This window comes from Chrysemys picta, chromosome 3, assembly GCF_011386835.1.
Source record: "Chrysemys picta bellii isolate R12L10 chromosome 3, ASM1138683v2, whole genome shotgun sequence".
In the NCBI taxonomy this organism is placed as follows: Eukaryota; Metazoa; Chordata; order Testudines; family Emydidae; genus Chrysemys; species Chrysemys picta.
The window spans coordinates 30,127,406-30,153,374 of record NC_088793.1 but is presented as its reverse complement, the minus strand read 5'-3'; positions in this window follow the sequence as shown (position 1 = coordinate 30,153,374).

Genomic DNA, 25,969 nt, shown 5'->3' with positions numbered 1-25,969 from the left:
ATTTATCTGGGATCGATATATCGTGTCTCGTTAAGACCCCCGAACGCGCTCACCGTCGACTCCGGAACTCCCCCAGAGCGAGAGGCGGTAGCGCAGTCGACAGGGGAGCCGCGGCCGTCAATCCCGCACCATGTGGACCCCAGGTAATTCGATCTTAGATACTTCGACTTCAGCTACGCTATTCGCATAGCTGAAGTTGTGTATCTTAGATCGATCCCCCTCCCCAGTATAGACCAGCCCTTAGAGACTAACAAATTTATTTGAGCATAAGCTTTCGTGGGCTACAGCCCACTTCATCAGATGCATAGAATGGAACACACAAAAAGAAGATATTTATACATACAGAAAACATGAAAAGGTGGAAGTAGCCATACCAACTGTAAGAGGCCAATCAATTGAGATGAGCTATCATCAGCAGAATATGTATGTATAATGATCTTTTAACCAATACTCACTCTCTTCTTTTTTTAATAAATCTTAGTTTCGTTAATAAGAATTGACCGTAAGTGTGTACTTGGGTAAGATCTGAAATATTCACTGGTGGGTAATGTGTCCGATCCCTTGGGATTAGTAGAACTTTATATATGGTGAATAAGATTTTAAATAATTCTCACTATATTTGACTTGGCTGTCTGGGTGGGAGCCCAGAGCTGGATTGCTTTAAGGCAGCAGTGTTTTTGGCTTGTGGGTAACCAGTAAGGTATTGTAGACGCTGTTTTGTTGCTGGCTTTGTGAATCTAATTATAAGAATAACCACCAGTGTTGGGGATCGTCTGCCCCATTCTTTGCAGTTTGCCCTGATAGAGAAATCTCAGTATGCCCCCTTCAGCGACCATGGTCACATATGCTATAGCATTTCAGCAACATTTTCAAAAGCTCCTACGGGATTTAGGAACATAAGTGTCACTGGGACTTATGCTCCTAAGTAATTTAGGAGCTTTTGAAAACTTTAATCTTGGAGTCTGACTTTCATCACTCACTTTTGACAGTCTTACAATGTACAATATATGGTAGTGCACTCAGTGTTTAGGTGTTACTGCCACACTGGAATCATGTGCACATTCAGACTGCAATTTTCCTGGAAAAAAATACAACTAACACTGGACGTTGGATTTGTCTATATCCAGATGGTTGGCTTTGGGTATCAGTGTCTGGTTCCTCTCCTAAGTTATTAATGCACAATTTGCACTGGCAATAAAAATGAAGAGATGGAGGAAGAAAGATCTATCTTCAAGGTAATTGTCTTTTAAATCCAGTCTGATTGCCATACAGCAGATGAAGTCAGCTGCACTGCCAAACAGGTTGAGAGCTCACTGTGCTGAATTCATTAAACACAAGGAAGAAATTCTGCCCTGGATTTTTCCTTAATTTTTTATTCTTGTCTATTACAGTTTTATTGGCAGAAGTAGATATGAAGTGATAAAATATATCACACATACAGTGTACAGATCTTGAGCTTGTACAACAGAAGCTTTCAAGTGTAGCCAAAAAGTGAAGGAGGAAGGGGAAGTACCTTTGAGAAGGGCCAGAAGATATTGCCCTAAAACACACCATTATAAATATTTGAGTAACAATATCAGAAAAGAAAAATACTTCATTTTGGTGTGAATAACAGCAACCCATGTCTTGCTTCTGGTTATATAATGTCCTTGTATTCCTGCTCATAAATCAGTGTCCCAAGCCCAGTGTTTGAAATAAGTTCTATAATCATTTGGAGATCATAAATCTTGCAGCCTTTTCTTAATGTAACATTGTCATATGTCTTGTCTCAGGCTAGGCTGAGTCCAAGATTATGCAATCCAACTTCAAGGGTGACAGGTAGTTTTTCAGACCTGACAAACAGTATGTCCAGTTAGAGTACTTGTTCATTTAGCGTGTCTGCCAATTAATTTTATGTGATTTCTGGGTCAAGGTATGTTTACCTACAACACACAAAAGATTTAAGAAAGAATTTATGAGCTAATACTTGAGTTTCATTTCCTTTAATTGATTTAAGAGTTGTCATCCACAGTTTCACTCATTCTTTTGTATGTGTGTGTAGGGGGGTTTCTGTCACTTATCTGCAATATGTGCTATTTCATCATTGCAAAGTTATAAGTAAATTAAGCAGAAAATAAGCCACAATATAGCAAAAATGCAGATTTTTATTATCTGGATTAAACCTTGTTATGCATTGAGTTGAAACCTCATTGAAATTGATGTATGAATATGCCCCTCACTTGAGACTGCTGTACAAGACAGTTAAAGGGTTCATACCTAAAACAAGGCCTAATAGAGTCTGCCTGGAATCTAGTGCCATGTGAGAGGAGGGTTCCACTGGGTATTTTTCTGGGGTGTGGGTGTAAGAGAGAGAACTGAGGTGCAGACAAGAAACAGACTGAAAGCAGAGAAAGAAAATGAAGGCGTAGCCTGTAACTGTGGGAGAAATCTAGAGAAAGGTTCTGCATTGGGGATGCTGGCTGAAAGACGTTTGAGCCTGTACACTAAGAAACTACTCCTTTTGGTTTTGGTTCCTCCCGCATTCACAGAAGCAGGACTTTGTACATTCCTGATAAATAAACAAGATTGCACCAAAGAAAATATCAGCCTCCATCATCAGTTCCTACTGCCAGCTGGAACATCCCTAGGGGGTCCAAACATTGTCTAGCTCCTCAGGTCAAAAAGGGGGTACTCATATAAATAGTCAGCAAATGAGAGTGAATATAAGAAATCTAATTAGGGTGGAGCCACAAGAGGTTCTGAATGTAGTTCAAATAACTAAGGCTAAGGTTTAGTCATGGGTATTTTTAGTAAAAGTCATGGACAGATTACAGGCAGTAAACAAATATTCATAGCCTGTGACCTGTCCATGACTTGTACTAACAATATGACTAAATCGCAGGTGCTCTGGGACAGAGGGCAGCCTGGGACTACCGCTGGTGCTGGGGTGGGGCAGTGGCCTACTTCCCAGGACTGCCACTGGTGCTGAGGGGTGGGGGCTCAGTGGCTCAAGACTGCCCCATAAGGGAACAGTGTGGGTTGCCCAGGGACCACCCGAGCTACTCGGGTGGCCCTGGAGTCAGATGCACCAGCTGCTGCAGAAGTCACGGAAGTCCCAGAAAGTCACGGAATCCGTGACTTCTGTGATCTCCGTGACCTCCGCGACAGACTCATAGCCTTACAAATAAGTATACCAACATTGAATGCTGTGTCATGGAACCCTGAATGCAGCTGTCCCATGACTCCTCATTATAATAATCTTCAAGACCAGGTCTTTGGCAGATACAATACAACTCCCTTCTCTGGTGTCATTTTAGTGTTGCTCCCAATCCAGACTAGCTCCCAGTCCCAATCTGCCTCCCAGTCCAGAAGGCTTTTGGGTAGGGAATGGTGGTGGAATAAGACCACAGTTCATCTGCACCTGTTTGGATGCCTCACTGGGTCAGTGAAAATGAGAATGTGAGTTAACTATTTAAATTGAGAAGCTAGTTATTGGTAGCTGATCTGGGAAAATGGGGAGGAAGGAAAAATGGGCAAAGGAATTTAGCTATTGGGAACTTGCTGGAGGTGAAGCGCTCTGCATTCCATGTTGTGGGAGCTGGAAATGATCCTACAACACTTATTCTTGGACATTGTATCATCACTTCCCACCAGTATAAAAACAAATGAGGTCAGCTCCTATTCCTTCCTGCATAATAGACACATTAATATATGTTGGCTGTCAATGACGCACCAGAATACTAAAGTGTGCATCGTTGACAGCCTTTCCCCTGCATTGCTTTAGTGGGGTGGATGAGCTTGTTTCTGTGCATATACCTTATGCAAAGGAGTTACTGTGTATATAGCAAATCCCCATGAAATGCAGTGGGACTACACATGCAGAGAATCAATTGAGAAACAGGATGGTCCAGTAGATAGGGCACCAGTTTGAGAGTAACTCAAACTGCTTTTAGCTCCCTGCTCCACCACAGGTTTCCTTTGTGACCTTGTAGACCAGGCCTTATTTCCTTGTCTCACTTAGCCAGCAGCACTGGCTGGTGGAGGATAGGTAGGAAGTATACGCAAGGCTCCACCCACCTTACCCTGATCACTCACTCTCTGAATGTTGCAGCCCTTACTCTAAGAGGAGATTCCTATAATCTGGCCTGCATTCAAGATTGAGATAGATCAAGCACAGGGTTGGTAAGGATGGGATGCTTGCTGTCCCTTACTTCCTTGCTCATCCATGTAAGACAAGTTCCTAGTATTTATTAGAATGGGGTGGGAATAGCGATATTCTTCCCTGCCAAACTAAAAGTGCATATTGTGACTAATGTGTCAGTGTTTTGCATCATCATAACCTAAACCTTTTGGATATTAGGTTTTGGCCTCAGGCCCAATGTGATAAAGGTATTGACATATTGACTGACCTCGCAAAAAAATCATACTTGCTGGAGTTTTAGTTAACCTCAGTAAAACTGTTAGTCAATAATTTAGATAAAAATGACAATGATTTTTAAAAATAACCAGATTATGTATAGATGCCATTTTGTATGGACTATTTTATCTTTGCAATGCCATGACAGAGTATAAAGGATGTTCGATTTTTTTATATCATAATATCTGTGTGTGCATTTTTAAGTGGTAGCCAAATGAATAAGGATATATTATTTGAAACTCAGTTTTTTAAGATAAGAAGTTACTGAAAAACAGAACGTGGGTGGTGGTGGTGGGGGAGATAATCAATGGAATCCAAACACATCAACTCCTACGCATCAGCTTGAAAATATTGCAATAAGAAGTTATTAGCATTTCCAAAATCAAAAGAAAATGGTCTCTTTTTTCAAAAAGGATTAACTAATTGATTGCTTTCATGTTTCCACTAGCACAATTAGTCCCATCTTTCTGTTTTCTATATAAAGGCATAAAGTATTAAATTCACTCTTGTATATACATGTATGTAAAAGGGAGGTGTAGAATTTTTATTGCCTTTTAAAAGGGTAATCAGCACTAATGGATAGTAAACCTAAGGAAAAAAATCAAATTAAGGTTTACTGGAAGCAAGAAGGTAACAACAAGAGCATAAAACCCTGTATTCTTAGCACCATGATCACCACTTTTGAGAACACTGATAATCTCAGTGTATTACTGCACACTGGCAAAGCAAGAGCAATCAACACAAACAATTAACACTACTTCTAAATCACACTCTCCACAAGTACATTTTGTTCAATGCTTACAGGAGAAACAGCCACAGTTTTAGATGGCACTTCTACCCCAAAATTATACATCTAGGAAGTGTTAATAGACTTCCCTATACTGGTAACACTTTATCCACAGGCTATGACGTTTTTCAAGGAAGAAAGAAAGGCAGGGGTGCTACCTGGAACAATTTGTATACTGGTGGTGCTGAGAGCCATTTTCAAAAAGGATTAACTAATTGATTGCTTTCATGTTTCCACTAGCACAATTAGTCCCATCTTTCTGTTTTCTATATAAAGGCATAAAGCATTAAATTCACTCAGACAACTTGGGCTTGACTGTAGTGTCTTTGAGTCTCTTGCCCCCAGGTCTACTATGGGAGCCACCCACCTGGGAAATCTTACTGTTCCCCATTGGAATTCAGGTCACTTCCAGGATCTCTTCAGAGTCCAATTTATTGTCCTCTTTTCTCTAGCCCCTGCCAACAATTCCCAGGACCTACCATAGGTCACTGAGTGGAAGCAGCCCTTCAGGGCCTTTGATCAGATTGAGCTTGTAGTGTCAATCTGCCTGAAACAGGGTGGTTGAAAGAAAGGGTTAGTAACTGACTTAGGCTAAACTCCTTTTGCTACCAGAGCTCAGTAGCAGTCCCTGGCAGCCTCTCTGCTCCTGGGAAAACTTCCCCTCTCCTATTCTCTGGCTAGTGTCACCCTTTTAAACTCCATTTCTCCAGGTGGAGTGTGTATTGCAGGTGTGCCTGCATGATACTTGCCTGTGGGAATGCTAATTAGTTTTTCTGCCAGTGGGGTGGGGATCTATCCCATCATAGATGGCTGAAAAAAAAAATCACAAATGCAGAACTCTGGAGGAGGACAAAGCAGAAACCAATGGGACAGGAAATGATTCTTCTAGCATTTGCATTGCTCACCAAGCCACCCAACAGCAGCTTCATCGGCGGAATAAATGGCCTGAAGGCCACCATGAACTCTGGTTAGCTGACACTCATCAACAACATGAGCCATTGATTGACAGAGACCACATTGGCAAAGTGGGTCATTGTGCAGACCCCACATGCATATTCCTTGGCCAGTTAGAAACCAAAGGTTTTGGCAAAATCCAAAGGTGATGTGGCAGGTCAAATGCCAGGGATTGAATGGGTGGATCAGCAACTAGGATACCATTCCAAGCGTCTTTCGTCGACCACTCATCACACCATAAACAAGTTAGATGTACTGTAGAGAGGGATCATAGTGGATCATACAATCTAAATATAAGTTGCAAAAAAATATATATTATCTGGGATGTATTAGTAGGAGTGTTGTAAGCAAGACACAAGAAGTAATTCTTCTGCTCTACTCTGTGCTGATTAAGCCTCAACTGGAGTACTGTGTCCTGTTCTGGATGCCACATTTCAGAAAAGATGTGAACAAATTGGAGAAAGTCCATAGGAGAGTAACAAAAATGATTAAAGGTCTAGATCATGATCTATGAGGGAAAAGTTTGAAAAAATTGGGTTTGTTTTCTCTGTAGAAGAGAAGACTGAGGGTGGACACGTTAACAGTTTTGAAAGCACACAAAAGTTTGTTACAAGGAAGAGAGAGAAAAATTGTTCTTGTTAACCTCTGAGGCTAGAATAAGAAGCAATGGACTTAAATTGCAGCAAGGGCAGTCTAGGTTGGACATTAGGAAACATTTCCTAATGGTCAGAGTAGTTAAGCACTGGAATAAGTTGCCTAGGGAGGTTGTGGAAGCTCCGTCATTGGAGATTTTTCAGAGCAGGTTAGACTAACACCTGTCAGATATGGTCTAGATAATACTTAGTCCTGCTTTGAGTTCATGGGACTGGAATAGAAGACCTTTCAAGGTCCCTTTCAGTCCTGTGATTCTATGATAGGGTTACTGCTGAAAGATTTCAATCTGACAGCTGAGACCACAATGGATGACTCGACCTAATTTGTGCTCTGGGTGACTGAAGATATCCGTGTACAGTGGGAGATCTGGATTGGCATGTAGCTTTTCCACCAGTCTGGCTGTAGAGTCTCTGCAACAAATGTGTCAAAGAAATATGTTGCTCAGAACTGGTAACCATGGAATAGGAATGGGGCGCAGGATGTTTGTGATGTTGCACGTGGTCGAGTTCAATTGGACATTGACCAATTTAATGTGAGGGAAACGACACCACACAAGGCCACAATATTCTCCTGGGGAATAACACAACACCACAGCTGATGTATCTTTGTGTTGGAGCCCAACGTCAAACTGGCTAATTTGCTGATTAGATTATTCCTAGTCCTGACTTTGTCAGCAGCCTTTTTTAGATGGTTGCAGTAAGTCAAAGAGCAGTCCAGTGTGACACCGAGGTAAAGCAATTTTGTCTCCTGTTTCAGTCATACTTTCCCCAGTATTCTGGGTGGGCACTATAGCCAGTTTTGTTATTCAAGAAAGATATTAAATCTGGCCCTTATTGCCACCATTAGCCTCCTGCCAGAAGGTTTCCACACTCATAAAATGTTAGTGGGGAAAAGTTCCACTATCTCTTTGAAGTGATCATAGAATCATAGAATATCAGGGTTGGAAGGGACCTCGGGAGGTCATCTAGTCCAACCCCCTGCTCAAAGCAGGACCAATTCCCAACTAAATCATCCCAGCCAGGGCTTTGTCAAGCCGGGCCTTAAAAACCTCCAAGGAAGGAGATGTCACCACCTCCCTAGGTAAAGCATTCCAGTGCTTCACCACCCTCCTAGTGAAATAGTGTTTCCTAATATCCAACCTAGACCTCCCCCACTGCAACTTGAGACCATTGCTCCCTGTTCTGTCATCTGCCACCACTGAGAACAGCCGAGCTCCATCCTCTTTGGAACCCCCACCTCAGGTAGTTGAAAGCAGCTATCAAATCCCCCCTCATTCTTCTCTTCTGGAGACTAAACAATCCCAGTTCCCTCAGCCTCTCCTCATAAGTCATTTGCTCCAGACCCCTAATCATTTTTGTTGCCCTCCGTTGGACTCTTTCCAATATTTCCACATCCTTCTTGTAGTGTGGGGCCCAAAACTGGACACAGTACTCCAGATGAGGCCTCACCAATTTCGCATAAAGGGGAACGATCACGTTCCTCGATCTGCTGGCAATGCCCCTACTTATACAGCCCAAAATGCCATTAGCCTTCTTGGCAACAAGAGCACACTGTTGACTCCTATCCAGCTTCTCGTCCACTGTGACCCCTAGGTCCTTTTCTGCAGAACTGCTACCTAGCCATTCAGTCCCTAGTCTGTAGCAGTGCATGGGATTCTTCCGTTCTAAGTGCAGGACTCTGCACTTGTCTTTGTTGAACCTCATCAGGTTTCTTTTGGCCCAATCCTCCAATTTGTCTAGGTCCCTCTGTATCTGATCCCTACCCTCCAGCGTATCTACCACGCCTCCCACGTGATAAGCACACGTATGGTTGAAATAATCCAGTCTGCTTTAACGAACACATTCCCTGGTGCATAATACAGTGACACGTGAATTAAAAGGGAGTAACAAAATCTTGATCTTTTATGCAGCCATATAAAGACTAATTTTAAAGGTTCTAGTTCAATATTCAAGTGACTCACATCCCCTTTGTCAAAGAGGACAAGTAGTCAAATATTCAGTTTAATTTTTAGGTGTGACCTATTGATGTAACCTGTTTATTTTCAGCGTCCATGGGCCAGATCATCATCTGGTATAATTTGTTGTAGCTCAGTTGACCTCTTGTGAACTATGACAATTATCCAAGTTGAGGACTCACTGGCATGGCAGAGCCCAAGTTTACTGACCATCTTTTCATGCAGGTCCATTTCTGTAGATCTCATTAGTTGAGATATGATGTTTGTTATATTTTAATGTGTGTGTGTGTGTGTGTGTGTGTGTGTGTTTAAATGCAGCCAATGGTAGTCAGAGGCACATTAATATGGTATATATATGGCATATTATAAGCTGGAAAATAAATACATTCATAAAAAGCGACAGAGTCCTGTGGCACCTTATAGACTAACAGAAGTATTGGAGCATAAGCTTAAATACATTCATAGTCATTCAAAGTGCCTATCAGTTCCTCTCTTCCAAGCTGTGCACACAAGTTCATGCATTGTTAAATTAACAATAAACACTGTTTAAAAATTAAGTAGTTGTGATAGAATAACCAGTACCAAGGGACACAAAGTATTCCAGAAGAGAGGATGTTATTGCAACAGTAGTGATAAACTTTACAATTATGTTAATTTCTCACTCTATAAACCATGACAGTGTGCCTTTAAAAATCCCTTTTTAATGCATTTATAATTAAATGTGCAAACAATAGCAGGATGCAAGTTTCTATATTTAGATGAAATAATGTGATTGATTGTAAATATATAGACCAGAACATTGCATAGTTTTAATTGGTCCAACATCACTTAGTATATATATGGATTTGTAAACATTAATAAATGTAAAACACACCAATCTCAACTTTGTCATTTAGGTTGCCATTCTGTAACCCTTACACGGGTAATAAAGGCTACTGGATCAGGCTCTTGCTGTTCAGCCACTTGGAATGACACATAAGCTAGCCTGTGTCCAGTTCCCATTGGTAGTTATGGATGTACCACACATCTCAAAGGGTCTGATCCAGAGCCCACTGAAGTCAGTGAGTGTATACAATGGGTTTTGGATTAGACACAATAAATGCTCAGAAACTTACAGAATCAGGATCTAAGTGAAGTGACTACATGTGTCTAAATGAGAACAAAACATTTGAAACAAGCTCCCAGAGGTAAACTTCTCTCATTTTGCACTCAATGTTCAAAAGCTGTGTGTGTTAGGGGAAAAAAATCTTAATGTATGAATTAAACCTGCCTCAAGCTCTCCAGCTACTGTACTTGTCAGATAGGCACTTATCCATAGGCAGCATATTTTACTGAAATTGACAGCACTGAAGGGTTAATAATATTTACTCAGTTGTTCAAATTTTCTGGTATATTTGGAACAGAGGAATTTGTTCCCTGTCAGTCATGCACCTTTTCTCTTTATAACTATTTTTCTTAAAAATAATACAGCAAAATCCCTTTCATTTTAACTCTACCTGTGCTAACACCTTGTTCAAGGTGTGGAGCACCGTGAGCTCCCATTGAACCTCATGAGAGGCAATTAGCACCTTGCCGGATCTGTAGTCTGCAAATTATGTTGTGCACTGCATGGCTATATCTATACTTGTGACTATATATGGTTACATGTGCGTTGTTGTACCATTAACCCCCTATTGCCCACATTGGAAGACCTAAAGTACATTTCTGAAGGACAGTGTAGTGCAGGAAAGCTAGCACACGTCTAAGGTGTGGGTATATACATGCCTCTGCTGTTGCATGCCCTGTACCCATTCTACAGTGCAGTATGGGAAGGGGCACATACCTCGTCATGGGTATCGACAGTCCTCCAGCCCCATTCCCACAATGCACTGATTTCTTTGCTGCCTGACCCTTAAGGTTCCCCGCCTCTGTGCCAGCCTTGTGTATGATTGTAAAAACCTGTCCTAAAAACTTAAGATCAGTTCTTCTGTGAGCTGTATTGATTAACACCAGCAATCACTGATCATGTTCCAAGAGCTGCTGCCTGGCCTAAATAATACACCCAGGTGCTGATCAATGTGTGGTCAGAGTACACCATAGTCCATGACTTCGCCATGTTGTCAGGACATACACCTGTGCCAGGAGATTTCATGCAGGCTGAAGGAGGTGAGCATTCACCAGCCTCTGCCCCAGTACCTGGGCTCTCCCCCAAAGAAGGAATTGGGGGGGACTAAATGGACCGTGCACCTCTCTATCTGAAGCCTAGCAAGGGAGGTATGTGGATCCCACTAGAATTTAAAATGAAAAGTAAGAGAGGGGAGGCTCTGGACCTGGGCAGCTTTAGATACAGTACCAGGCACTTAGGAGGATTTCCACTTCCGAGCCATGGAAGCAGAAATTGACTTTTCCTTTCCAGATATAGCTAATATTCAGAAAAGGAATGTAGTACCTGCCTTCCAGATTTGAACACCCTCAAAATTCAGGAGTGCTCAAGCTCAATTTAGGCAGCTGTTACCTCATTTCCCCCAAATCAAATATACTGATCCACTGTAACTTGCTGTAGAAAAAGTAGAATAAATTGAGCAAGAAATACTTCCCAGTGGTTATTAGGACTGGAATTGCTATTTTAAACAGCCATTGCGTTTTTTTTTTTTTTTAAGTTTTAGTTTTATTTATTTAAAAAGAAGATCGTCATAGTGCATTCCCCATAGAAACAAAGAATGGAACAAAAGAACAATAAAAGCACCTCAACTTTTTCTCATTTATGTAGGACAGTTTTATAATATGCATCCAGATATCCTCCAGTCACACAAGCTGAAAATTGTTCCACTTTACTGCAGTTCTGTAACCATATGGGAACCAATCCTGTCTGTGTTCTGTGCACATCCAAAATTCCTGCTGAATGACCCGCCCTGGGAGCGAGTTACCAGTGACCCAGAGCTGGGGCGGCAGGAGAGTGCAGTTGGGGGGGGGGGGAGCCCAGGGCTGGGGTGGGGGGCAGGCAAACATTTTTTTTGCTTGGGGCAGCAAAAAACCTAGAGCCGGCCCTGCTCGGAGTGAAGGACCTCCCGCCGAATTGCCGCCGCAGATCACGATCACGATCATGGCTTTTGTTGTTGTTGTTTGTTTGGCTGCTTGGGATGGCCAAAACCCTGGAGCCGGCCCTGGCCCCACCACACATTCCCTGGAAATCTCTCCTCTTGCTCCAGTAATACATACCTTGCTAAACGTGCCCCTGTTCCACCCTGACTTGTTCCTGAACAAGGCATGCATCTAAATTACTGAACCACTGTAAAGCATTTATCAGAAGATATAATGGATGATTAAGGAGCACTCACTGAGCCCCTGTGTCTATACATTTCTCAGCCAGTACTCTGAAAACAATAATCCCTGAGTAGTGCAGAATAAGGGTTAAGGGAGGGAGGTTGGGGGGAGCAGGTTCTGAAAGAGCCTTTGGTTGCTCCAAGACCCCAAACTGCTTCTCCATCCTTCCTTCATCTTGCAAATGGGAGCCATGCATAAATGGGGTGGTTGGCGACTGGGGTGCAGACCTGCCTAGTCTGGAAAGGGAAATGGAACCATTTGGTTGTCTGAGGAAAGTCAGGGCAGTCCATGTTTGCTGTGACCATTGCAAATGTGTACTACTGTTCCCACTCTCCAGTGTCTGTCCTCTTTCTGTGCACTCTGCAAGAGCTAGGAGAGGTGGGGATAGTGAAGCACCCACTCTGGCACTTCCACATCCGAAGAAGTGGGCTGTAGTCCACGAAAGCTTATGCTCTAATAAATTTGTTAGTCTCTAAGGTGCCACAAGTACTCCTGTTCTTCTTTTTGCGGATACAGACTAACACGGCTGCTACTCTGAAACACAATATTGTGTCCCTTGGCAGTGGAAAAGCTACTGGCTTCCTGTGTTACTCCAAAAGTTCAGGGAAAAAATACACTTGTGATATGACTCTGTTTCCCTGTCATTTTCATACTGTTTGCTGGATATAGGAGCTGGCCTTTCTGGCAATGTAGGGTGGGGACAGTTGGGGCTGGATGGATGTGTGACATTCTATACCTTGGAGGAGCATTCTGTAACCCCCATATTCCGCATCTGTATATAATTGTGATATTGCATATAAAGCAGGCCATGTGAGGTATCAGGGGAAACGTTATGATCTGCTAAAAGAACAGGAGTACTTGTGGCACCTTAGAGACTAACAAATTTATTAGAGCATAAGCTTTCGTGGACTACAGCCCACTTCTTTGGATGCATGATCTGCTGAAAGTCATTTTTCTATCCATATATGTTTATCATTAATGCATATGAAGTTATGAGAATTGTGTTGTATGGTTGTCACTAAACCATGCTGTAAGTTGGGAAATCATCCAGATATTAGCCCCCCAGAGACAACAGCAAGGAAAGTAACCATTTTGGGGTTCATTTGTGTGAGTTAAAAACCCTTTTAGCACTCTGTTCGATGTACATTTGTAAATAATAGTTACTGTTCACTGCACTTGTGTGTGCACCTTGCACTCTGAGTATGATTAACATGATATTTTCCATGTTAGGAATGAGTCACCAGGGTTTACAGCATATGACTGTGATTACTTTAAATGTGTGGTGCCAAAGAAATACAATGATTTCTGTCCCTCCTATGCCCCTTTTCTTCTCAAAATGAGTTTCCTAATGTTAAAGAAAAATAAAACAGGGTTCATTACAATAAAACTAAACTGTGAAATAACTGATACTGTCCAAAGCACCAGAATGAAAACCAGAAGAGAAGTTAACAGAAATGGCTTTATGGCTTTGTTAATGACTTAATTGTCAGTACAGACAAAGAAAGCAAAAGTAAATTAACAGTGAAGATATCAGAAACTGAATGATGCTTTTACAACCCATACGCTCCCACCAGTTACCACTTGCTATGGCAGGAGTACTCATGAATAGCACCTGTAGATGCTGTGCACAGCGATGTCAGAAAATATTATGAAGAAGGCATACGTGAAGCCCTCCCAAAACCTTACAGAACTGTTTTAAAATTACTTTAGCAATGCTTAAGTGCTCCTCATAAAGCACCCTGAAACAGAACTGTTAACGTATAACAAAGACATTGCTCAATGATTCCATTAAAGTGTGTATACATTCTCTGCAACACAAAACCACAGCCAAAGGTATTAAAATTGAGAGCTCTCACCAATTGTCTGCTTTCAGTTAGTACAATAACATCAGCTGCCAGGGATCGAAACCCACTGAACCTTGTCTCAACACATGTATGTGATCATGTTCTATTGACCTTTTACAGCAGCACCATAGCATCACAATACTTCTGGCTCCACTCTGATTCACAGTGTGCAAGCAAATATCATCGCAAACTTTCCTTGCTCCCTGGGAAGCAGGAGCAGCGTGCACATAAGTGGGATCCAGCTGCCTATAAAGCAGGTCTGTCCTGTGCCCACTTGCTCTGGAAGTGCTCCCCTTTAGCCTCACGTATGTTATGCAAGGCACAGCATGCCATAATACAAACTGTGTTGACTACACTGGCACCCAGATGGGTTCTCAGGCATCACCAATAGCTTTGAGATACCCAAAGGCACATTCCATCACCATCCTGTAGCTACGCAGCCTACAGTTGAATTTGCTTTTTCTTGGGTCAGCAGTGTCAGGGTGCAGCTTCATGATCCAAGTTAGGAGCGGTACATGGGATCCCCCAAATAACTGGGGGAAGAAAAACACTGTACAGAAACACTTTGTTTCTGGTTTCAGAGTGGTAGCCATGTTAGTCTATATTAGCAAAAACAATGAAGAGTCTTTGTAGCACCTTAGAGACTAACAAATTTATTTTGGCATAAGCTGTCGTGCGCTAGAACCCACTTAATCAGATGCATGGAGTGAAAAATACAGGAGCAGGTATAAATACATGAAAGGATGGGAGTTGCCTTACCAAGTGTTTATACCTGCTCCTGTATTTTCCACTCCATGCATCTGATGAAGGACTCCACTTTGTTTCTGCAAAATGAAGTCACTTCTCCCCAACCGCCCATAATACAATCCTGACCTTCTGAGCATACTAGTATCATGAACCTTACCCATGTGTTCAATGTTGGTGTTCATGAACCTAACTCAGTGGTCCACTAAGCCTTGGAGAACAAGGGAATAGTAACCATTACAGTTCACATATTCACTTACCATTTTTGTGGACAAAGTATTGGGATATGTGTTCCATTGATGGTCCTTGCTGCTGATAGCAGAAAACAAGAGTAACTATTTTGAAACCCTTACCATCATTAACTGAAAGCAGCAGATCACATAGACATCGAGCTGGGGCAACAATTTTTGTGAAAAATGCAGACTGTGGTAAGGAAGCTGGTCATGACATCAAGTGTAGCAGCAAGTGCTTAACCACAATGTTGTTGTGCATCCAAAGTCTTAACTATAAAGATAAATAAGAGCAAGGAAACTACAGAGAAAGAGAGAGAGAGAGAGAAGATGCTGCTTGAGAACTGCTAGCAAGAGCCGCTTTCACAAATCATTCTCCCCAGACGACCCATGGACGACTGGCCATCGGAAGTGGGATGCTGCCAATTCAGCATCACCTCTGGTTGTATGTAAGTGTGATTTGGGGTGCTTTTAGCTTACTGCAATAAGTATTTCTGTGTTAATAAAAGGCATGTTGTGTTTGAACTACTTGTCGCTTATTGAACAGAAATGCCGTGTCCTTGGGTAATTCCTGAAACCACACTAGTATAGTGAAACCCTTGAAAGGGTATCATGATGGGTTTTGGAAACCCCATTCTCTGAAATCCCACTATAATTTCAGGGACTTCAGTTATGGCAGCCACCTCTGGGTAGATTTCAGCATTAATAGCCTGACAAATCAATAAAACCCCGACCCCAACAGTTGACTTCCCAACACCAAACTGATTTGCAAGTGACAAGTAGATATCAGGTGTTGCCAGCTTCCATAGGGCATCAGTCACCCACTTCTGTACTGGAATGGTGTAGACAAGCACTTCCTTGCTCACTGTACAAATTAGCCGGAGACTTCTTATTTTGCAACCCAGTGTCTGTTTATTTCCCTGTGTTTATTCCCACCACCATCTATATACAACTCGATGTACGATATCAGTCAGGTAGTCCCTTAGGGAACAGCTTGCTCTTACAGCTAGCTGGGAGCAACAGCCCCTCACACCTCACTTTCCTGTTCCCCCCTCCTACTTCCTTCCTGCTAGCTTTATAGGCCTTCCTCTCAGCAGGCTCACAGGTGATTGCTCTCAGGCTCCTTTAATGAGCCACACCCTGCCAGCTCCAGTCAGTTGCCCTTTAAGGGAGCTATGCTAGCAGTTTCTGAGCTAACAGGGGCTGGTTCAGTGCCTGTTAGGCCAGCACCCTGTTACAAATGGGTTTCTGAAAATGAGTTGTCTGGTGCGGGATGGTTGGTGCAAGCTGCTCATACAACTCCATGAATTTCTACTTCCTAATTCAGAAGTCCTGCAGACATTGATTGTTATCCCAGGTTACCAAGATGATGTGGTCCCACACACCATGCTGGTTATCCAGGACCAGAAACAACAGTCCATGCATGGGCATTCCATTGTGATCCTGGCATTCAACACATCTTTTCCATGTGGATTTTCATCCACCCAGTGGATTTTCATTCACCCTCTTGAACAGCTGTCTTCAGCATCTCAAATTTTTCTGTATCCAATCTGTCCAGTATTGAGTACTGCATCATGTGAACATATGCCCTGCAGCAGTAGCAGGAGCACAACCGCATCATTATGGACTTGCTCCATTTCTTCAATGCAGTTAGGCAGAAGGGACAGAGAACAGGGAACTGCCATTGCCAAATGTGTGAAGGTAGAGTACAGAACCAGAAGCATGCAGGAAGATGGTTCCCAGAGTCTCTCTTGTAATGCACAGTACTCTGGGAAACTACCCCTGAAATGGTAGTGCTACCATCATGTACTGAAAAAGGGCAGTGTGGACATGAGTATATGCCAGTACATAGTATATACTCCTTCCCAGCATATGTGGACCCTCAGTGTGGGTATGGGATACATATGCAAGTAGTACAGAGACAAGTATCCAGGAAAGCATGCAAGTATAGATGTAGCATATATGACTATAAAGAAGGGCAGTTTGCTCTATCAGTGTGAATGAAATGCTACCCCAGTGCTCTTCAGCTTCTTCAGTTTGGCAACTCTTTACTTGAAGTAAAAAATGTTTGGGACCCCCTTACAATTATTGTAAAACTAAGAGTAAAAAATATATTAATAACAGTGATATGCCTATATAATACAATTACTACATTTGACCTCAAACTTTGAAGGTTTTAGCTGAACCAGAGTTATTTATTATTTTGAAAATGTATTGTCTTTGCTTTGGAATTCTAACAAAAATCAACACGTCACAACCCACCCTGGATTACCTTCTTCCTGTAGAGATGGATGGTTACCCTAGCAATACCCATGTGTTCCCTGAACCTTTCCTTTCACCTTTACTTTTCCCTATTCAACTCTAGTATTATTTTCAAGTAAGCTAATGTTCATGAGGTGTCAGACTGACAACCTTGGGACAGTCAAGAAAAGGTACATCATTACAGAGCTGGGCTGGATTAAAAAGTGATATAAAGGTTAAATGTTCCTTGCCTAATATCCTGAGCCATCCAAACTCTAGCCTGAAAGCAGAAAAACTTTTTCTTTGGGAAGATAAGCACCTGCATCTGCCAAGATACATCTCTAATATGATTTATATATAGTAATTAACTAATTAACATGTTTATACTTCAATAATTTACTCTATATTGGACGTTCTTACTTCCCATCAAATGATGCTATCGAGAGCTCCTCTCCTGCCACCCCACTTTTATTTGAATTTCAGGTGATACTCGTATGCTGTTGACATGCTCTTATAGTAGCATCATTAATCATCCCATACTAATGTTGCTTCTTTCTTTCTCTTTTATCTTGCCATTTCATTGCTGCCGTATCTTATAAAAATTTTCCTCACAAATGATTTTGTATGCATGTCATCGCACCTATTACAGTTTCCTTCTAAGCCTCTAACTCACCCAGCATTCATAGTGGATCTGCTTATTATCTTGTGATACAAGATTAATGGCAGTTAGATTGTGTTTTAGATGAATTATAAGGGCCTTTTTTTTTGGTATATGCAGCACATAAAAAGCCAGGTTTAATCATCTGAAACTACGTTTAATTTGTTCCATATCACATTCTAGAATGTCTCACTACCAAAGTTCTGCTGGAAACAACTGTTGCTGGAGGCAACTATTATAAGTAAAATAACTGGCAGAAGTAATATTTTATTTGTGAATTAAGTGCTTATTTAGTAGAGATGTACCGGCTCATTGCCTGCTTCTGCTTCTTTGCTCACAATGTGCTAGCACAGTGTAAAAGATTGGAATTCTTATTTTTGAGTTATTTTTTAAACAAATAGATATATCACTTGACGTACTGTTAGACATGATAAAAGGGAGAATGGTTTGCACTGAAATAAAAATAGACAACAAAATGAATAGTGAATACTGGGAGGAAAAGGTAGTCTTGTTCTCCCACATACTTTTACCCCTGAAAGCTTTGTAGAGTATTCATTTGAAATGCAGTAGTAAAGAACATCACATTTTGTTAGGGTGACCAGATGTCCCGATTTTATAGGGACAGTCCCGATATTTGGAGCTTTTTCTTATATAGGCACCTATTACCTCCCACCCCTGTCCCAATTTTTCACACTTGCTCTCTGGTCACCCTACATTTTGTCAAGTGTGTGGATCTTCTTGAACTACAAACTGTACATGTGGGGCCAAATTTCAACCTGTGTTAAATGGAATTATACCAGGGATGGATTTGGCCCCTGGGGATTTTTTTTTCTTTGACATCATAACTTTTTGAAGAAGTCTCCTCTCCTTCATGTAGAAGGGATTTATATTGGATAACGCTTATGGAAGTTATCTTTAGCCTCTCATCTCTTGCATATTGATTGTGGAATGATCCCCTTTGGTTCTGTTACTTCTATAATTACAGAATCTATTGTATAAATAGGGAAGATAAATTAGAGTTGGGTGAAAAATGCCAAGTTTTTGTACTATTTTAAAAAAATCTTTACCAAAATAAAACTTCTCAGAATTTGTTTATCAACGCCAAAGAAATGGTAAACCAAAAACATTTTGGCCAAAGATTTAATGGAAAAAATATTTGGATAGAAAAACTTGAGCAGCTCTCATTAGGTTGTATAACCCAACCACCTGCCAATGAAGGATTGTTCCCTATAGTTCATTTACTAGTGCTCATCCAGTCTAGTTTTAAAGAATTTTAAGAGAGACACTTTCAGGAGGTCTAATACACTTTATTGTTAATGGTTTTATATTGAACCTGAATGTTTCTTTTCTTTAATCCAATTATTAATAGCAGAATCCTCTGATACCATCCTAAATACATCTCTCCTTAGTGCTTATACCTTTCAAATATTCGTAGACTATCAGTGGGCCATATTGAGTCACAGGGTAACTTCACTGAACTCAGTGGAATTCTTCCAGCCAATCCATGCCTATTTAGTTCCTTTAACTCTAGGGTATTCATAATGGAACATGATATTCTAGATGTATTCTCATCACAGCAGTATAGAGAGGAGCTGAAACCACCTTGCTGTGTGGCATGATCCCCTTGCATGTATAATCCAAAACAGCACTGGCCATTTGTTGTTTTTGCTGTATCACTTTGGAAGCTCATACCTAATCAAACTGGTGTCTCCCCTCTTCATTTCTTGTCTCTCCTTCCCTATATTTGTGACTATTCTTCCAATGATCTATGTTTTTAAATTTGCTGAGCATGAATCTCCGATGGTTAGCTGCATTTCTAGCCACCATATCTCTCTTTCTGATAAATTGCTGTCCTCATAGGTGTGTGCATCACCTCTCAAATATAGTATCATATTTTAAGACTAAAGGATGTGTCTTTAGTGAAAACCAGAGTCAGATCTCTACTGCTTTATGGTAGTATTTTCCTTAAAAAACACCTCAAACCTGTTTCAGTATATGGTTGAGCACAGACAGTATGTGGTAGTAAAATGGATGAACTCCTGCAACTCATGTGGTCCTCATACATGATATCCAGAGGCAATGGATAGCGTAATTTATTCCTGCTCTCATTTGGAATAAGTCATTGCCCACTCTGAATCCTGGCCTGCCTAACCAAATTCTGATCCCTGTCTCCTCCCCTGCTTTTCTTCCATTTTCTTCTCACATTGTTCTTACCTCAGCACTACATATCATAGGTGTATTATATTATAGATGTACTGTAAATATCATCACATATTTATACAGTGCTGTAAACAGTGTATTATATAATTTATTCATAGATAAATTATAACATTTTAGTAATTACATTCCTAGAAAATTTGTTTTTATACTTCAGTACCATTTCTCTCCTCCATCCTTACTATTAATACTTGTGTTAGTACTATGTTCTTTTCAAATGAAGTACTTTGCCTGTCTTGTGTGTCACTCTTTGTTCCTAGCTCTGTCATGCGATACATTTAACAAAAGCTAAAGATATTGGTTCTTGACCTTTTCACTTATTGAATAAATGTCTGCTCTTTAATGTTATTAAATACAGTATTCAAACTATTCGGGTAACATTTCAGATCAGTGGTAATCGGTGTGTATTTAATTAACAAGTAAACAGAACAGAACCTATGGTTTTAAATTTATGCAAAGAGAATGAAAGAGAGCAATCACTACCTTAACCTGTTGCCCCAAAGGTTCACTATGTATCTGGTGCAGATTGCTAATTAAACTGCCCCGAGTGCAAAGACAACATTTTTGAGAATCCAAGGGTAAAGCTACTGGGTGTGACAGTTATTTTCTGAAACCATGCGAGATAAAAATATTTTTACTGATTCTAAACTAGGGTATGTCTTCACAGCAGTTGGGAGCATGCTTCCTAGCCCAGCTAGACAGACATGCACTACCTTCTGCACTAAAAACAGCAGCATGGCCACAGAGGCTTGGGTTAGCCACCTAAGTACATACCCAGGAGTTGGGCAGGTTTGTACTTGCTTGGCTAGCTCAAGCATCAACCCGTGCCACTTCGGCTACACTGCTATTTTTAGTGTGCAGAGCTAGCACGTCTGTCTACCTGAGTTGGGAAGTGCTCTCTTAACTGATGTGCAGACATACCCTTAGAATTCACAGGATCTGAGGGGAAAAAAAATCTGACCCTTGCCAGTTAGGACATAGGTCCTGATCTGGTAAACATTCATGAATGTAACTGTGTATGTGAGTAGTGGCACTGATCACGAATACTCCTCAGTATAAGTTTACTAAGCTATATAAAAGTGTGCAGGCTTGCTATAAGAAGATTTTAAATAAAAAGCAACTTTACGTTAGGAGTTAGTCACAAAAAATAGCAATGAGAATATTGCTATATCCTGTTCTCTCCCAGCAGGGTCACTCTGGTTTTCCAGCAGTGTGACTGAGAGAATCCAGTGTGACCCGTGTATAGAGCTGCTCAGAAAATGAATATTGAGTACTTGGACACTATGACGATAAGGGCCATATAAGAACACAATAATAATCAAAAGCCACCTATTTCTTATACAGCACTTTTCCTCAGGAGAAACTCAAAGTGCTTCACAATCTTTAACGCATGTATCCTCACAACACCCTTGTGAGGTAGGGAGGCATTTTTATTATCCCCATTTTACAGATTGGGAATTGAGGTTCAGAGAGGCAAAGTGACTTGTAAAAGGTCACACTGAAAGTCCATGGAGGAGCAGGAAATTGAACTTAGATCTCCCATGTCTAGGCTAGTACCTGAAGCACTAGAGAGTCTTTTTTCTTGTCTAGACCATCCTTCCTCTGGCTGCCTTCCTCCACTATACAGACTTTCTAGGAGGCCTTTCCATCATTAAGGTTTGTTGTATTAATTTAGGTAGAATAAATGGACCCAGAGTTATTAACATGAGCCTGAAACTATCAAATATTAAACAGTTTTAAATAAGGTTTGGGATTTGGTATACAGAGACCTCAGTCAGCTTAGTTCCAAACAGATTAGAGAAGTCATGTTAAAGATTAGATGTTTATTGATTGAAACAGACAAAAGGAAAGGAATCAAAATGAGGCAAAGAGAATTGAAACTGAAATTGAAATGATTATGCAAAACATACATAATCAAAACCCTTTTGGATACAGTGAATATTTGTTCAAATCTCTTATTCACTCACAATCCTTCTGGGTGGGGAAGAAAAGATTAGTTCTGTATTTCAATTCTGAGTTGGGAATGATAGCCACTTTCCTGCTTTAGACAAAACAGGAAAACACAAAGGGAGAGAAGAGATAGCATAGTAAAGATGGGGGAAATACAGCTTTTGCTGATGTTCTCAGGATGCGGGTGTCTGTTCAGTCAGGGATAGGTGCTTTAGGCTGGCAGGTTGGGTTGCTCTGGATCCTGGCTCACCTCCCCAGTCAAGGACATCATCTGGTTAGACTGGTCAGGTCTGTCTCCTTCACCAGTTTTTGTTTATTCATTTCTGGTTGTCTTCTCTTGTTTACCAGTCATAAGCTTAACAGAGTCCCTGAGTGGTATCAGTAAACCCTTACTATTTAAAATAATGCAGTCTTTCTATCTTCATTATTTGTTCTTAAGCAATTTTCTATAACAGATGAATGTAACAATTCATGAACGTTTACCCACCCTTTAGCAATGAGGCTAACAATTAAATTAGGCATGCTGGCTCCCAATTATTACAATAGCTCTCATTGTCTAGAAGTGAATTGGTTCCAATATTTCCTATACATTTTTCACTTGTTCTAGAGGCTGATTTTTAGATGCTGGCTTTTCTCTCAAGAAGTATAAAGCACAGAGCCATTTCAAGTCTTCGACCCTCCATTTGGTAAAAGGTGATTGGTTACCATGTGCAAAGTACTTCACTTTGAAGAAACTATCAGTTGCACACATACAACATGGGAAATGACTGCCTAGGCAAGAATACTGCAGAAAAGAGATATGGGGCGTCACAGTGGATCACAAGCTAAATATGAGTCAACAGTGTAAGACTGTTGCAAAAAATCAAACATCATTCTAGGATGCATTAGTAGGAGTTTTGTAAGCAAGACAGAAGAAGTAATTCTTCCACTCTACTCTGTGCTCATTAGGCCTCAACTGGAGTATTGTGTCTAGTTCTGGTTGCCACATTTCAGGAAAGATGTGGACAAATTGAAGAAAGTCCAGAGAAGAGCAACAAAAGTGATTAAAGGTCTAGAAAACATGACCTATGAGGAAAGGCTAAAAATATTAGTTATTTTTGTCTGTAGAAGAGAAGACTGAGGGTGGACATGATAACAGTTTTCCAGTACATAAAAGGTTGTTATAAGGAGGAGGGAGAAAAATTCTCATTAACCTCTGAAAGCAATTAACTTAAATTGCACCCGGGGTGGCTTAGGTTGAACATTAGCCAAAAAAAAAAAAAAAAATCCTCACTGTCAGGGTACTTAAGCACTGGAATAAATTGTCCAGAGAGGTTGTGGAATCTCCATCATTGGACATTTTTAAGAGCAGGTTAGACAAATACCCATCAGGGAATGTCTAGTTAATACTTAGTCCTGCTATGACTGCAGGGTACTGAGCTAGATGACCTCTTGAGGTCACTTCCAGTCCTATAATTCTATGCAGGCTGTGCTTCCCACAACATTAAAACTCTCAGTAATGATTCACACTCATAAAATTAATTTTATAGGGTTTTGGAGAAAGGTTGAGGGTATTTTTCTGAAGGTAATGAGAGGTGGAAAGGAGTTTTTTTGTTGCTTCGATTTACTAGAGGGCTGAGTTAATTTATTACCATTTGATTGTTTAACACAGCCCAACCACATTACTGAGTTCATGTGCTTTTTTTTTTAAATGGTGCTGTATGGTCATTATGTTCTTGAAAGAGTAATTATCAGGACACCTACGCATCTTCATAAGATTTTATCACCTCATTTTTAAATACAAAGAAATACAAATGATGGGTAATTTTGGAAATGTATATGGGTGGGCAAGGAAGTGCTATGTACCATTAACTCATTCTGTTTAGGAAAAAGAAATTCAGACCAAACTCCAGGAACAAATCTGGAAACGCAGGAGGCTGAAGCTCATAAGAAAATTAAGGCTGGGGAAATTTGTATGAAAGTTGGGTTTGGATCATCTGGACATGATCAGAATAGGAGGCTGTATTTTTGTAGCTATTCAATGTTTAACTCTAAATGGTTCTCTTGAAAATCCATACTCTGTATGCTCAAAAAGATTCTGAAATTAATGAAAATTCTACAAGTCTCTTAGAGACACATGAATTCACTTGTGTTAACTAGAATCCTGCTGCCAATTTTGCCAAAAACTTTCATTCATTGTCCCTGATCTCTTCAGTGGTGCTTCTTGCTATAAGGTACTCAACCTTTTTTTTTTTTAGAAAGGGAAAAAAACATAAGTAGATAATGATGCATTAGTAATTTCACATATGCAGCTATTGTGCATTGCACAGCTGAAATATAGTAGATGTGTTACTTGTTATAACAACTGTATTTCTGCTGAGAAGAGGCCCCAGGAGAATAGTCGTGCAAGACTGCAACTCAGCTGATATTAAACTCCACACACAAGAAGTGTCTCCTGCTGTTGAAATTCATCAATGTGCTGTAAAACTGCAGCAGAGTTGGATGTAGTTTGCTGTAATTAGGCTTTAAGTCCATACATCCAACAGCTGGGTTTCTTCTGCAGATTTACAGAGGAATATACCATACAAAATGAGAATTTAGCCCCCAAAGTGCTATAAAAGGTGGTGGGCATGGTTGAAATGGAAGAATTGCAGAGAAAATCTTGTTCTTTCTTTCTAGTTCTTGAAATAGTAACACAAAATATATAATGAATTTTAAAATATATATTAATACCATCCCCCTTATATTATGAATGCTTACAGGCCTTGGTTGTGCCTTGAAGGCATTGCAGCGTGGAGCAATGCGGGAGTGCAACATTACCCAGGCTATTGCCAGGAAGAACTGTGTCTCAAGCTGGTAGAATACTGCCAGGAGATGCAGGGATGTACATTTACCCCTTTGCTTGGGAAAGGATGGCTACGCTCCCACATTTGGGAGGATTGGGAACCCTGGATCCTGCCACTTCTTCTAACCCAGCACACCTGCAGTACCCTGGAGCCCACCAGCGCACCCAAGATTTAGTCAGGGCTATTTATAGTACAAGTCATGGACAAGTCACAGGCCATGAATTTTTGTTTATTGCCCGTGACCTGCCTACTTTTACTAAAAATACCCGTGACTAAATTGTAGCCTTAATTATAAGGCCTATATGGACCACTGTGATCATCTAGTCTGACCTCCTGTATAACATTTATCTGCATTAATTCCAATTTGAACTAGAGCATATCTTTAGAAAAACATTGAAACTTGATTTTAAATTTGCCAGTGATAGAGCATCCACCACAACCCATTGGTAAGTTGTTCCAATGGTTAATTATCCTCACTGTTAAAAATGTCCACCTTATTTCCAGTCAGAATTTGTCTAGCTTCAACTTCCAGCCATTGGATCTCATTAGACCTTTGACGGTTAGGCTGAAGAACCCATTGTCATATTCCCATGTAGGTACTTAGATTGTGACCAAGTTACCCTTTAACCTTCTCTTTGTTAAGCTCAAATAGATGAGCCTTGAGTCTATCACTGCAAGGCATATTTCCCTAGGTTGTTTGTTTTTCTGATTTTTTTTATATTATATATATGAACAAAGAACACATCCAGCAAAATGGGCCAATTAAACCATATTAATATAGCACAAAACCTTGTTCTAATACCACAATACATGTTGAGTGAATTTACATATATTATGTCCCAATGCAAGAAGTGTCAGATTTAATTTTTGACACAATGAATCCATTTGTAAATAAGTAAATAGACTATTGTTCAGTTCCTGCATCCAGCTTGATACACCTCACTATCAAGGGAGAAAGGCAAAGCATTGGAAAGACTTGTTAGCACTGTGTATCCTAAATTGAACTATTCTGGTGTGATGAAAGTTTCTGAGACCGGGTATTATACTTGCCATATATAACTTCAACAGCTGAATTTTGCTTACTTTGTGGAGCCTGCATAAGAAGCTCTATGGGCATAGGCACTGACTCCATAGGTGCTCAGCTTAGCACCCACTAGCAGCCCCCCTATCAGTGCCTTGTCCTCCCCCCAGCGCCTCCTGCCCGCTGGCGGC